The 15,904-nt window shown below is 43.3% G+C and overlaps 1 long non-coding RNA gene across 1 annotated transcript; it reads left to right on the top strand.

The window, feature by feature from the left end:
- Positions 1-5,647: 5,647 nt before the first annotated feature.
- Positions 5,648-12,721, top strand: LOC143161037 (uncharacterized). The gene is made up of 2 exons (XR_012995468.1): positions 5,648-9,993; positions 10,796-12,721. It is a non-coding gene; the product is annotated as an uncharacterized LOC143161037 (long non-coding RNA).
- Positions 12,722-15,904: the final 3,183 nt, after the last annotated feature.

The raw sequence follows: 15,904 nt of genomic DNA, 5'->3' as shown, positions 1-15,904 counted from the left end.
GAATCTCCCATCCTCCTGGCTGTTACATTATCAAGTGGATATTCATTCTGTATTAATAGCTTTCAGCCACTCTATTAATATGGGAAGAGCCACTACCTAAAGGTGGGATGGTTCTACAGTTCTGTGATCTCTCCTCCCAACCATCCACTAATGTTTCTTACGCGTGCAGAAATATGAATAAAAAAATGTTTTTCTTCTCTCCTGACAATTACACTGACACATGTATAGCTATCTACATGTGCAGCTATTGGATGCAAAATTGTCTTCCCGTTACAGAGCAGAAAGTGAAACTTGCTAGTTTGGGGGATTAATTTCCATATTTATCTTAAATGGGAAGATCCACATGTGGAAGTGGTATATCTGTATTTGTCAAAAGGCAGCAAAGACACTGTGAGGAGGCCGCAGGCAATCTTGAGTTGGGTCAGTATATCCAAATTAGAAGAAAAAAATTTCCTCTGTTGAACTGTAAAGCTGTTGCCAGCTGGATGTGTTACAACAGAATGCTTTTTTTTTTTTACATGACCATTTACCAAAAAATGCAGTAACCTTTTATAAAGTAATTGATTAGATGATGGACGTCCAAGTCCTGTTCCAGCCAGCTGCCAACTTCACAGTGTGTGCTATAGGGTTGCCTGGCCCCCTTGCTTGCAATATCAGAAATAACGTCGTCTCCACTGTGTGATCTTGACATCCCTGTGGCAACTACATCTGCATGAAGTAAAAGCAATAGTTGGAATGTATTCCTCTTGTTACCTTTATTAATCAGAAGATGAAAGCCAAAGCCAACAATATCGTGTGGCCACAGAGAGCCCTAGAGAGCTCTAACTCCTGCAGCGGTTACATCAGGTCCATGGCTTCCTGGTTTATCCCTTTCCTGCACAGAACTGTTATACCATTGGTGTCATTCCAGAGGCTTCATGTTTTTCTTTGGATCCTGTGATTGACTCTTAATTATAAATGGTGAACTTTCACCAGCTAAATTGTAAATAGCTTTACATGTGGCTTGTAAAACTGCATAAAATTAGAATTAATGTTTTTGCTTCCTTTGCAGACCAGAACAAAGCAAACTGGGGTTGCAGTTATGCAGCAACTAAGGCATTTACACAAGTTTCTCTGAACATGTAAATAAATGTCACAATTTGGAGAAAAGGCCGATGGCTTAAAACACATGCTTCTCCTATCCTGCTCCAAAACATAGCTCAGATAAACAGCATAGTAAATCCTTTCCCTGGGACTTGCTTTTATTTATGTAGCAACCGGAGTGCAAATTCTGGGCCAGTTTTTCTGTGTACAGTTAGTTGTTTCTAAGACTCCCTTCACAGGGTCTGCCATGGCTCTATCCTGAAATTAATTCCGAATATTTTAGCCTTCCCCATGGTCATGCTACAGTTGTATTACCTCATAAGAAGCCAGTCTGGCTGCAGCCATCTAACAGTGATCTTTTCTTGAAGGCTTCTAACATTCATCTGAGCACAAGAAAAGAGCATCAGCAGAAAAGGGCTTGTAGTAACAAGCAGCAGGAGGTACCAGGAAGCTTGTTTGCTTAGGGGAGAGTCGGGGAAAAGAAGGGAAAAGGAAAATGAAGGGAACAAAATTATCTTATCGGAAAAGATCTTACTGTAAATGCCTCTGATTCATTTCATCCCCTTCGTATGTGCACACCAGCATGATGCACACACCAATACAGTGCTCAAATGCCAATTTACCTCCTAGGAACAGAATCTGGAGCAAAGCCCAGGTGAAGCATTACTGTCACCTGCATGATGTGAAAATGCAAAACCCAAGAAATAACAGTATCACAGATACTGTAGTCCTAGGTATGGGCAAAGATGCCTGAATTCCTTTGGTTCCTCAGTGCTAATCTTAAGGGTAAATGGAAAATATACTCAACAGCACAAGTTTCTTCTGAATAAAATAGGAAATGAGTGGTAAGTGTCTGAACGCAATATTCCTTGCATTGTAGGAAGTTGCTGCAGGATTTAAGTACCTTCTGCAAAGTGTCAGAGCAGCCCCATGTCTTTGCCATTGTGGCTGACATGATAAGATAAGCCAGGTCCTGACCTCTTCTGTTTGCAGCAGCTGGTCATAGGATCAAGAGAAGTAAGAACAAGAGATACCGAAGGAGTTCTGATGGTGGTTTTTCTCCTCCCTCTGGATTTGTTTCTGCAGCAGAGGGTAACATTGGGTTAAACCTGAGCCGCTGTAGGAACCTGACTGCAGCTGTGGAATTAGCTGCAGCAGACATGGGTAGTGGATGGAGTAGCAGCCGTGTGCAGTGTGCTGTACTTGGGAAAGGAGAGGAATTCTGTGAGCACTAGAAGTAACGAAATCTGATTTTTCTAGGATTTTTTTCCTAATGATTTTGGTGTCTAAAAGCTTTTTGCTGTGGCTTCAGCACTTAAAGGAGCTCTATTTGTGGATTCTCCGGTGTTAAAGAATAAGATGTGAATGCATGTGAGAGCACTCGCTCTCCTTTTGGGGAGAATTAGGCTCAGATACAAAACAAGAGAGTATCATAAATCAGAGAAAAAACATGCTATTTCAGAGTACTATGATGTCAGTTATTTGTATTTACATGATAAATGACTGTTACAGCATTAACTGTCCCAATAGAACAGTTCAAATGTGAATCAGTTTGTAAGAGCCTGTACTACTGAAATGGCGAGGATATGCAAATAGAAACAAATTTAATTTCAGGATGCTCTTTGAATTTATTACTTTAATGTTTTCAAAAAAAAGATGCTGCTTTTGTGGAAGTTCTCATCAACACTGAAACAATTAAAAAAAAAAAAAGTGAAATAGTTTTTGTTAAGAACAACTTTGATAACACATTTTCACCTGGTTGTGTGCAAGACCTGTTAGCCAACAGTTTTCTATGAGGCTGAGAAAGACCAAGAATTGAATCTGCCACCCAGCGTGGCTGAGTTTAGGCTGAAGTCACTGCTGCTGTTACAGTTCACAGAGCCTTATTCGGATGGCTGGCTTAGGTAAGAAGAGTTGTAATTTGGAAATTTCTTGGAGGGGCTTTGACCATGTGGAGTTTTGTAATGCAGCAGGTACTTTGCTCAGAGCAGCTGAGATGGTTCATTAAAGCCCAGCTTAGCTCTCTCTGCAGGAATCACCCTTCCCCCAACGTTGCGATCCCTTCCTCTGATTGAATGCAGTGAGAAAAACTATGTGGCATTTGCTCACTGTGATTTCTTGCATTTTCCTTCTTTCTCTTCTATTATCTGTGGCTGTTGGAGTGGAAGGGGTTCTGGGTCATCAAAAACAGTTTCTTATGTTGGCAGGCAAATATATGGAGCTATTTTTCAGGCTTATCATACTTCCTCTACTTGTTGTTGCCCTCATCTTGCATGTCTGTCCAAAATGAAAATGCCAATGAAAAATTGAAATGTTTCATTTCAGCTTAAAAAAAATAATACAAGAGGTGACATGAATTCACAGTCTTTCACCTGAAATAGTTGGAGGGGATTTTTTTGTTCTGTTTTGATTTTTGTTCTTTTACCCAGAAAGTGCTATTCCTCTAATTTTGGCCAACTCTGCTCATACCTGGTATTGGGTAGACCCCATTTCTCTCTTTCATTTTATGCTCTTCTACTCATAGTTCTTTGATATCTTCCTTCCAGTTAGCAGCAGAATAGAAATTGCTCTGTACTAGGATACTGATTGTGAAAATTGCTCTACAGCTTTCACTTGAACTCCATAGGCATTGAACATTAAAGGCAAAAACTGCAGTGCATGCTCGTTGCAATATAACGGAGTTCTCTGTGTTGATTTATAGCATGTTCCAGCTTACATTTAAGTCAGTGAGAAACATTTCACTGTATTGGGACTCAGGCTAAATCTTTGTGCTCATTCAAGGAATTCAGTATTAAGGTTATAATTCAGTCTAACCGTGGTTAGCCATATGCCTTAAAATGTCTGTTACGTAGTTTAAGATGGGATAACACTGAAAGCTAGTTACCAGACTCTCCAGCTGAGTTGCCTGCATCCTTTTGCTATGTTAAACATACCAAATCATGGAGGCAACCTGATTTTTCTTTTCTCTCCTTGCTCACCAGTGTCTAACCAGTGTTGTACAGTCTCTGAAGGGTTTTTTGTCCACAGGTGGCTTGTGGAATATGGGTTTGTTATTCTGGTTTTATACCACTGGCTACCTGAAAGTGGTCTAAGAAGACAACAGGTCTAAAAGATGGGGTGGAAATTTAAGGGTGATGTAGATTTTTTATAAGTTCTTGTGTCTTCTGCATTTAAGACTATTCTAAAGTTGCACAGCTTTTGCATATAGCGAGAATCGCAGCCTCCTATAACTGCAGTTAGCTGCACAACTGAGATGACTAATCCCTGTAATCCAGTCTAGTGCGATATTTATTGACAATTATTTCCCCACTGAGGTGGGGCTACTGATTGTATCAGTCAGACCCTTTTTTCTGAATTGGTGCTCTCTTTGCTCTTTTTTTTTTTTCTTTTTCTTCTGGAGGGCTGGAAAGGGGCAACGATGACCTTTAATAATGTAATTCACCCAGGAAAAAACTTTGCAGTTGAGATGAGGATATGAACAGGTGGCATCATGATTATTTTGAAGATGTAAAATACCTGTAGGGTTTTTGCACTTTGTAAATTAGGAATAAGGGAACCCTGTGATGGCTTCAAGATCCGTTGCTGCTAGTGACGAATGCCCTTTATCACTGAAAACCAGTAGTTGCATATACTGGCATATAGCAATCATCTTTATGATCGTCTATGCAATTTGCTCTCAAGTTGTAGTATTTTGATTATTATCTTTCATTCCCTAATGCATTTCCCCATGATTTTAGCTGTGCTGTAATTAGAATTGCTAGGATTAGACATTAATATTTATAACGGAGATCATCTTAAAATCCCATTCTGAAATAGGATGAAGTATTCACGTATAATTCTAGCAATCTGGTCTATATCAGCTGCAGAAAAGTGACTTTATGTTCAAACTGTTCCCTCCTGTCAAAAAAATTTCAGTTACTTGCAGAAAACTTGTAAAGCTGTTGATTGTGAAGATCATTTTGTTTTTGTAAGCAGGTTGGAAGCAAGAATCTAAAATGTAATTTTGCCCCGAGGTTTCTTGACCACTTAGACCTGTACAATTCACAACACGCTTATCTTCTGGGGGTCTCGGCTGTAGAAAGCAATCTCTCAATATCAAAAAATGGGGGTTTAGTGGACTGTTACATATACTAAGTTTTCTTCATTTGTTTACATTATGGTTATTTTCTAAGGATTGACATACATGTGTATATATATATTAAATGGCTGTTCATATGCCCACTTCCAAATCTGAGTACAAATGACAAAGATGTGCCACTGAGAACAGCAAAATACTGATAGGTAAGTAAAGCAGTCTCTGCATCTCCACTGAACTGTGGACCTGACGATTTTTTCCACTGCTGTCAATAGTAGATTGCCCTCAAAGTAGATAGGCTCACCAGCTAGACAGGGACATTTTCTTCATCTTTTCATGTAACAGATCATTTATACCTTTAGTTACATACTTGCAACCTGCCTAAAATTAATGCTGTCACACCAGCTACATAGCGAAATTTCTTATCCAGTACATTTGGTTTATTATTCTTTCACACCAATGTTTATACTTACCAAAACATTCCTTTGCAAGAAAATTCTGAGCCTGAAATTAGATACCCGGGTAAGAAGGATTTATTCTAAAGTTAGGATTTAGAGTTTCTTGAAGGGTCTGAAAACGACGGTCCCAGACATGAAAATTTTCTGGGGATTATCGCAGACATTTGAGCCCTTCACTCACCCTTCACCAGAGCACAGAACTCCCTCCCAGTACAGACAGAAGAAATAGTGTGTTTATATTCTCTTGCAGATTCTTATATACAGGTTAGTATTCAAAGATAGTTTACAAAAGAGCAGAAATCCTGTTTTGAATTAAATCAATGGCAAAATCAAATAGAGATAGGATTCCACGCAAGGAATATAAAAGCTCTGTTAAATTAGACATAGGTGTCGCTTCTAATAGCCTGGGCACACACCATCAGCAGCTCAGGGGTCAGATTTCTAATATATTTCCTCTTCCCCAAAATGACTTCCCCAAACAGCACCCCTTACTGTTCATGCTAGAGCAAAACCTGTATTTATTTAAAGCATGAATAATGACAACTCTCATAGCTTGTTATTCTCAGCTTAATCAAAACAGCCTGCCAAATTCTTAACTGGAAATCTGGCATTAGTTTTTATCTCAACAGCTACATTTCAGCCTGATGCCAAAGGTGAGGTTCTACTGAGAGACCATATCAGTTAAGTTTAGCTATTAGAACATTTAATACACTGCTAATAAATTTTAGCAGCTGTGGCCATCTTTGAAACACCCTATTTTATTCCCCTACTAAAATAAAACTCGAAAGGCAACCGACATACAAATCACTCTACCTGAGAGGCTCAGTCGCTCAGCTCGGCTTTTTCCGAGCGCTGACAAATGTCCTTGGTGGTTTCCAAGAGAGGAGCTGGATTACAACTGACCACAGATAGACCTGGTCTCAGATTTACATTTCTGTGTAATGATGACCCTTGCAGAAATAGCTTTGGACAGGTAATAGGATTATCATAAGGGAATTAGAAAATTCTGTTCATTAGTTTGAGCCAATGAAGTTGCAGATTGGATAGAGGTTTAAAAGATTTAGTGTGTAGATATAATTGGGAAGGGAGAAAAACAACTGAGCCTAAAGAAGAGATACAGATGGCACCTTGGTATTGCAGAGCAAGGTGTATTAAAAAGGAGGAAGATACACAGATGGATTATAAGCACAGTATAAGAACCTGTTACTGTACGCAGGAAAGCTACCCTTACAACCCTGATGGCCTTTTAAATATTTCTGAATTGTGATAGGACTCCTGTTTATAAAAAGGATAAAACTGTTCATGGAAATTATGCTAATATTTAAATAAATCACCCAGTCATACCTAGCTACTCATTAATTTAAAAAATTAAGTACTTACAGAGTGCAAATGAAAAAAAGGGGAGAGAGAATTTTATTCTATGGAAAATGATAAATTGTGTCTTATGTGGTGTTAAGAAACAGTGAAATTCAGAGCAGCTTTAAATGGAAGACTTGTATTTAAACATCTGCAGCTGTGGCTCTTACATGTAGCTGGATGCTTTGCAACCAAGAAGGTCCCATCTCTCACCCACACTGCTGCTCAGACAAGCTTAAGGAGGGTGGCTCTCTGGAAATACCGACAAGTAACGAACACCAACAGAGGTGAGGAAGGGATGGGGACCCTGGCTTCGGTGTCCATGCCCATGTATCTCCTGGTGAGGCAGCGTGGAAATGACCCGAGTGCAGTGCAGTATCTTAACTGAGAGTCCTCCTCTCCTTGAGCTTGTGTCTCATTTTGGTTGTGCAGTCAAGGAGAACTGGGAAATGCTGCCACCGATGCCCCACAGGATGGTGGGAACTGCTGTACTTGGAGCTGTTTGCTCTCTCTTGTGGCATGTTACTTTTGGAGTTCTTCCTCTCTTACTCGGACCCTGAATTAGCTGGTGGTTTTAACCCACTATAGGTTTCATAATGTCTGCTGGGATAAAGCTAATCCAAAAGGTTAGTGTGAACTGAATTCCTTTTATGGTCCACACAGTTTCAGTCCATCATTAGCTTTCAGCTCATTCAAAGTGTTTCTGCAGCAGTAATGGAGATAGTTTATTGTTCCACCAAAATCAGCAAATTCGACTCAGTAAAAAAAGCATATATAGAGGGAGAACATGCTACATAGGTGCAATGTGAGGGTTACTGCTCCGTGCATATAGTGAGCAAGACTTGCAGGATGCCAAGAGCTTTTGGAAATCTGGCTCTGAAGGGGCTGCTGGAGTGGCCGTCTGGTAGCTTATGTTAACTGAGGTTTTGTGTAATTTGTGACTAATATTAGTGATAAAGCAATGACCAGCTTTCAGTCAACTGCTGGTCTTGCTTTTATCTACCCAGCAGTGACCCTTGATAAAACTGAAAGCTCGCCACAAGTCTAAGTCCTCATGAAGACCAGCCTTCAGGAGCCCCAGCCCCCTGAGCCCAGAAAGTCTGTCACAAGGAAGACTCCCCCTTCTTGCAGTGGGGGACGATCGGGTTAAAATCAGGAACATTTAAACAAATTGGATGTAAACAAGTCCATGGGACCTGACCGGGTGCACCCACGAGTACTGAGGGAGCTGGCCAATGTCATTTGCGAGGCCACTGTCACTTATCTCAGCACTGGAGAGGCATTATCTGGAGTGCTGTGTCCAGTTGTGGGTTCCCCAGTACAGGGGAGATGTGGGCTTACCGGAGCAAGTCCAGTGAAGGGCAGCGAAGATGATTAAAGGATTGGAGCATCTGTTGTAGGAAGAGAGGCCAAAAGAGCTGGAAGTGCTCAGCCTGGAGAGGAGAAGGCTCAACGGGGATCTTATGAATGTTTATGAATATCTGATAGGTGGGTACAAAGAAGAGAGAACCAGACTCTACTCAGTGGTGCCCAGTGACAGGACAAGAGGCAATGGACACAAATTGAAACACGAGAAATTCCTATGAACATAAGAAAATGCTTTTTTACTGTGAAGGTGGTTGAATGCTGGCACAGGAGAGATTATGGAGCCTCCATCCTTAGAGATACTCAAAACCCAACTGGCCAGTCCTGGGCACCCTGCTCTAGCTGACCCTGGACTTGGGTGATCTCCAGAGGTGCCTCCGATCTCAGCTATTCTGTGATTAATTATTTAAGTTGTTAACAATGTAACAGTTGTTTAAGGATTAGTTGCAAATTATTGAAAAATGGGGTTAGTGTTTCCTTAGAACTAAGATTGTAGAGAAGAACAACAGAAATTTGTTTTCCCCTGTATCAATAAACTCAATTTCTTATTAAAGGCTGGTTCATCCTTAGAAATAACATTGTTAGTGAGTTGGGGACCTGCCAAAATCCTTCACTGAGATTATTGCAATGGAAGACAAAGCTACACATTACTGTAGGTTTTTCTATGTCTCAAAATTCAAGTTGCAGACAGCTGACACGGTGGCTGTGTGTTTGGTGTAGCTGCCAAGCGGAGAACACAGGAACATTGCCCAGGAGGAACTGCTGTCACGGTGGGACTTCTAACCTAGGTTTGATGGGATATTATCCTGGTAACAGCAGCACCAGGAGTAAGGGGCACAGCTCTCCAAGCATTGTGCCCCAATTTAAAATTTCACAATTTTGAGAAGCTGAAATGACAACGTTTCCTTTTAAAATTAGACATTCCAGTTCAGTGACATTTTTCCCCAACTTCCAGCATTTATGTAGAAGTTTATATACATTTGTTCTTTGTTTGTTTGTCTGTTTTTGTTTCCTGCTTGATTATGTCTCTATTTGCTAAGCCTGCCCTGAGCTGTTTCCTACCTGACGTACACCAGCTGTCAGAGATTTCAGGTGCTTCATTTCTTTCACTTCCTTATGCAATATTTAAATGTCTTTCATGAGATAGTTGTTAATTTTTAATGGCAGTTCCCATCAAATTGGGAAGCTCACTTAGCTCTGTTCCAAAGGGCAAAAGCAAGAAATTTCATGCCCTATGAAAACATATAACAACACTGTTTTCAGACAGCAGCATGTGGGCAGAATTCAATGAAGTAGTTGATGGGGCTTTTCCAAGGCCCAACAGGAGGAGAACATATGTATAGGAAAGAGGGCAAGCAGGAGATTTCTAAACATAAACTTACCAACTTCCAGTTCTTTGATGATAGAGGGTTGCATTAGATTTGAGACTGCTTTGTATTTGAGTGTGATATTTAATATAATTGTTTCTAAATTTTTAATCTTCTACTTTTATCTGTTTCATCCATTTTTACAACTTCAGACTGTGGGTATTAATTTTCTTCTCTGTGATAGCATTATTTTAGTGCAAGGCCTGGATATGACTTAACTCCATCACTCGGTTTTAACTCCATCACCCTCCAGCTTTTCCCTACTGCAAGTCACAGGAATATAAAAAAGGTAAAAAAATTCCCAAATGCCTTGTGGAGGTAGCCTTTTAAATTAGCATGGCCAAAAAGCTTTTTGAGGCCTAAAAATGCGATTTTGAAACAATTCAGTGTCTTCCGCAACCAGTAAGTTTTCTTAAATTTTTAGGTTTTCTCTTTTTCTTTCTCTTTTTTCTTTTTCCTCCTTACTTTTGATGAGATATCACTTCTACAGTTTTAGGTTGAAACATGCCCTCAATGTCTTTAATTTAAAATTACATTTTCCCTGCTCGCAAGCTGTTGTGTACATGCCATGATTTCAAAAAAATATCTATTTAAGAAATTGATTACTACTGTTATTTTGTGATAGTTTTATATCTAATGATGAAGAATTTGTACTTGCAAGAATATTTACAAAATTATAGCTGTTCATCATTGGCTTAAAAAGCCCTTTGTTGCAAAAAGGTGGATTGAATCTTGACATGGAAACTGATCCTAAACCAATTAGGAAAACTCCGTTTGTTTGCATCCTTGTCATTAACTTAAGGAAGATTAAAAAAAAGAGCAGGAAGAGGAGCAATGTGTTTCTCGTGTCCCATTCATCACGGAGCTGCAGTGTCTTGCCCTGTTGCAGCTCTGAGGCACAGCAAACCTTAAAATTTTGGCCTATTTAATTATTTTTTCACTGATGAGTTCAAAACAGCCTCCTGCAACAGGGCAATAGTACTGAAGGTGTTGGGGGATAGCCCAGGCCTCTCTGTTCTCACAGGTGAGATGTGTCCCATCTTCCTGCTGCCATGCACTGCTGTGTCATATTTTTGCATTTTGTGTCATAGCTTGTGTCTTGGTTTTCCTCCTGGTGTGGCCTGAGACTCCGTCACAGAGAGAGATGGTTCTGCACTCGCTGGCAGTGCCCTGTGTTTGAAGAGGGATGAGGAGGAGCCATATTCCCAACCAGCCATCCTCCGGCACCGTGACATCTGCTCCTTCATCCTGGTTGCCCATCATTACATCCTCCACGTGACCCCCAGGGCCAGGGCTGGACCACCATCACAACCTTTGCAAGGAAGATCTCAAATGTTGGCATGCAGTCGAGATGCCTCTTCGTCCTGGGGGCCCAGGACCACCTGCACTGTGTGAGGTTGTGTGAGGAGTGGTTCAGGCACTGGGGGGGTGCTTTTGTGAGTCATTCCCTTGGTATTAGTAGTGCTTTGTATTTTGAATTAAGTCTGTTTACAGGCAAAATCTGTTCCACTGAAGGACCACAAAGAACTGATGAAAGCCATTTTGGTGAGGGATGTAACTGCTTCTAAAGTTCATCACTGCATCCAGAGAAAGGATCCTTATCCTTATCCATATCCTACTTCAGTGTAATGACTTTGTCTTACAGAGAGGCGTGCAAAGCTTTTTGAAATTTTGAATGCACGTTTGGCCTTTAGTACTCTATTTTGCATCATTACATGCTGCCCATAGAGGTCGGTGTTTGCCTTTGAAAAGGAGACCCGTATGCTTGAAGCACTGTAATATCTGTCGCATAACACACAGCTCGATTTCATATCTGCTTCTACCCATTTCCCTGGGTTAATAACGTTACATTGATCTCTTTTGAGGTTCTAAAGATGTGACCGAGAAGGAAAATGTTAGTATGTATTTTGGTACATCATTAGGTTTTGCTATCTAACATATTTTAAAAGATCAACCATAGTATTTAAAAAAAAAAAACCAACAATTTTTGACATTTTATAAAATACTTGTGTACCTAAAAGAGGAATAGAGGATGATTCAGAGTGAGAATCATATCTGTAGTTATCATCTTACATATATTTCATGCAGTCATTTGCTGTACTTGTAGAACAAACCCCTCCATCTTTATACTGAGACCTACCGACCATTATTTGTCAATGGTAGTAACAGTTGTGGCTGTATAAGAGTAATTACATGAACTAGTTGCCTGAGATGATGGAAGATACTTTGGGAAATAAAGTCTGTAGAGTGGTTTTGAGTGAGCGCTGGGTGAGGAAAGTATAAAAGCAGTCACTCAAAAAACAATGACTGCAGGTTGTATTTTGTAAGGACTGTCTTCTCAAATGTTCTTTACATGAACCGTAGCTAATGTTACCTAAACACATTTTAAAAATATTACGTTGAATTAGTTTCTGTATGCTTTCACATGGAAAGTGAGGTAAGAATCATATAGATTGCACCACGCTTAGTTACTGTTTCAACTGTATTTGTAAACTACCCCTAGGTTGTGTGCATTGCAGTTTACTTAACTGTCTAAGTGCTTTTTAAGCAGAACTGTAATGAATTTACTGGTTGGATAAAAATCTTAGATTATCGTATCAAGACATGGAAATTTTTTTTACTAAAATAAGCATTCCTTAGCTTCATTGGGTGTGACGGTTGGGTTTTTAGCAATATGCCTGGCTGCAAAGTAGTCTGAATTCTTGTGTTTCATGCCTGTTGAAAAAAAAAAAAACAACCTACCATTAATAGTTCTGTGTGTTCCTTTAAGTTGGCCCAATCCCCCCTTGAAGAGTGACCATTTTTCTACAAAAATCAAAACAATTGATTTATATCGATAGTACTTAGCATTCCATAAATTGTGAAGTTTATATGAATGATAGATTATTAATGAAATGTTTGCAGAAAGCATGGTGCAACTAGTGCTTTTGGAAATGTATTAGTGGAAATGTTCAGCTGAAAGTGCTTATACATCTGTTCTGATATTCTTTTTCCCTCCTTAAAAAGTGTTTTCCCACCTTAAGTGTCTTGGCAGTGGGGTGAGGGGTGCTGATAGAGTTGAAATACTCTGTTTGCACCCAGGTGTATGTGTCCTAACTTTTTTTTTTTTTAAATTAAGTGCGTAGGACAATATGGTGCATGACTTTCTCAATTTACGTCTAGGCAAACAAAGATCACTTCTTTTCAGATTTTCTTCTCTCAGACCTGTAGCCAGAAGGGAGCACTCTTACCTAAGGCATAGTAATGTTCCCCTCACCACTTCTGCTGGCTTGGTGTATGCAGGCAGCAAATTCTTCCATCAGGACAATGGGTAAAGGGTGAGGCTGGGAACTGTTCGACAACGCACTTGCAGTCTCTATACTAATTTGTTGCCACGTAATAAGACTTTTCTGTCTCTTTCATTACTGGTGGTAGCCTTTACTTGCTAAAATTGAATGGCAATTCAGAGTAAGAAGCAGCAAATCTCCTATTGTCTTCTTGTAGGGATTTGCCATATATGTTTTTCCAAAACAGTGATCTATGTCCCTCATATTTCCACTCCTCAATATGATCATAGAGTGGTTTGGGTAGGAAGGCACCTTAAAGATCACCCACTTCCACGCTCCCTGCCATGGGGAGGGACATCTTTCCCTAGATCAGGTTGCTCAACGTCCTGACCAACCTGATATACAACACTTCAAGAGATGGGACATCCACAACTTCTCTGGGTGACCTGTTCCAGTGTCTCACCACCCTCACAGTTAAAAATGTCTTCTTAATATCTAATCTAAATCTACGCTCTTCCAGCCTAAAACCATTACCCCTTGTCCTGTCATTACAGGCCCTGGTAAAAATCTCTCTCCATCTTTCTTCAAAGCACCCTTAAATTACGGAAAGGACGCAATAAGGTTTCCCTGGAGACACTCTCCCTGTGTCCCACCCCTTGGCAGCAACTCCCTTAGTCTGAGAGGTGACCCGCAGAGCTGCTCCCCATAGCTCATGGTGGTGGGTGCGCCGCCTGGGCCCTGGGGCTGATGGCTCTGCTCGGACAGCTCTGGGAGGAGCCCGAACAAGGTGCTCTTTCCTTGGGAGTCCTTGCTTTGGGTCCCCACCTCCACTGTGCCTCCCTGCGGTCCTCTGGGCTTGTGCAGGTGGATGGGCCTTTGATGGGCTGATGGCCACTTGGTGGGCTTGTGGCCCCTGGGGCAGGCCCGGGAGTAGCCCGTTAGGCTAGGATTTGGGCTCCCCCTCATGCCATTGTCTCTTGGAGCTCCTTGGTTGGACCTGCTCCAAGCATTGATTCAGCAAATGCCGCACTAGCTAAAATTGCCTGCTTTGCCTTTGCTAACAAGACTGGGATGGCCTCCTGCCTGCATAGCCAACAGCTGCTAGCATGAAGAGAGGATAAAGTTACCAGGCAGGTACTGTGGGTGCTGTAGCCTTTCCAACAAAAAGAAAAGGGCTCGCCTGAGAAGTGATCTGGAAAGCAGCTCCCCATGGCTCATGGCTCATGGCTCATGGTGTGCTGCCTGCACCCTGGGGCTGATCCAGGCTCTGCCGGGACAGCCCTGGGAGGGGCCCGGACAAGGTGCCTGTGCCCTCTTCGTATACTGAAAGGCCGCAATAAGGTCTCCCTGGAGCCTTCTCTTCTCCAGGCTGAACAAGGCCAACTCTCTCGGCCTTTCTCCATAGGAGAGCTGTTCCAGCCCTCTGACCGGTTTTGTGTCCCTCCTCTGGACCCGCTCCAGCGGGTCCGTGTCTTCCTTGTACCGGGGACCCCAGAGCTGGATGCAGTACTCCAGCTGGGGTCTCACGAGAGCGGAGTAGAAGGGGAGAACCACCTCCCTCGACCTGCTGGCCGCGCTTCTTTTGATGCAGCCCAGGATACGGTTGGCTTTCTGGGCTGCAAGCACACATTGCCAGCTCATGTCCAATCTGCCACCCACCAGCACCCCCGCGTCCTTCTCCGCAGGGCTGCTCTCAATCCCTTCATCCCCCAGCCTGCACTGACATTGGGGATTGCCCCTGCCTAGGTGCGGGACCTTGCACTTGGCCTGTTGGACCTCACGAGGTTCGCATGGGCCCACTCCAGTGTGTGTGGGCAGCAAGGGCAGTCCCGCAGCCTGGGCTGTGCTTGCAAAGCCGCAGGCGGCACCCCAGCGAGGGCATTCCTCCGCACCACCGGGCCCGGGAGAGACTGTGCCCGGGCACCGTGTCCAGGCTGGTGCTGGCCGGGTCCAGGCCGACACGGGCCACCTAGAGCGTATTAAAGTGAGTTCTTTGCCCACCGAGGAGAGAGACAAGGACGCTTAGTACAGAATTGGACCTGGCACAGAGGAGCACCGGGGAAAAAGCTTCCCAAGTGTTTATTTAGAGCAGAAAGTGGCCACAGACGGTCTGAGGCCGGCAGCAGGGCGTCCTTGGGGCAGCTGACTGCCTCGGGCATCATCCATCCCCCCAGTGTGCCTCCCTGTACCACTCCCTCTGGGCACTGTGCATCCTCGGGTCCAGCGGACATCTTTGGGGACCCACCTGGCACTGGCAGCTGGGCGCTGCTGTTCTCCCTGTCCCGTGAGGCAGCTCCAGGAGAAAGCCCAGCGCAGAGCCCGACGGGCCATCCTGACGACAGAGTGCCATCGCTGGCGAGCCGGGGGGCGCGGGAGGGCAGTGATGCCTGTGGGGGAAGGAGAGCTGTAGGCGAGGGGCTGGGCAGGCACTGGGCAGTCCCCTGCCAGACCCCCAGACAACAAAGGCTCTTCCTGGGGAGTGGTGGCCTGGGCATGGCTAGCCTCCGTGCATGCTGCGTCGGCCTCCTCCATGGGGTCTGCAAGCAAGGCAGAAGCCGACGGCTTTGCATCTTCCGGCACTGCTGCGGGGATAGGTGCTCTGTGCCCCTCATCCAAGGGATCTCCAGCCAGGTGAGAAGCTGCTGGCTCTGCCTCTTCGCCTTTTAGTGGGGCAAGAGACGTGCTCTGTGGGTCACCATCTCCCTCTCCCGCAGCCTCTCTGTCAGGGACCTCTTCCTCTTCCCACTCTTCCAGCAGCTCCTCCAGAAGAGCAGACCAGGTCACGGGGCCGTCAGAGGCAGACTCCTGGCCTTCAGCCCTTGCTGCAAAGTCCTGGTCATTCAGGATGCCCCGAGCAGTGCCAACAGTTTCGGCACCATCATCTGCCCCCTGGGGCACGGCCGCAGGCAAGGGAGGAGCCAATGGCTGTGCATC

The sequence above is a fragment of the Aptenodytes patagonicus genome, chromosome 5 (genome assembly GCF_965638725.1).
Source record: "Aptenodytes patagonicus chromosome 5, bAptPat1.pri.cur, whole genome shotgun sequence".
NCBI lineage: Eukaryota > Metazoa > Chordata > Aves > Sphenisciformes > Spheniscidae > Aptenodytes > Aptenodytes patagonicus.
The sequence above is the reverse complement of the archived record's forward strand: the minus strand, read 5'-3'. Positions and strand labels throughout refer to the sequence as shown.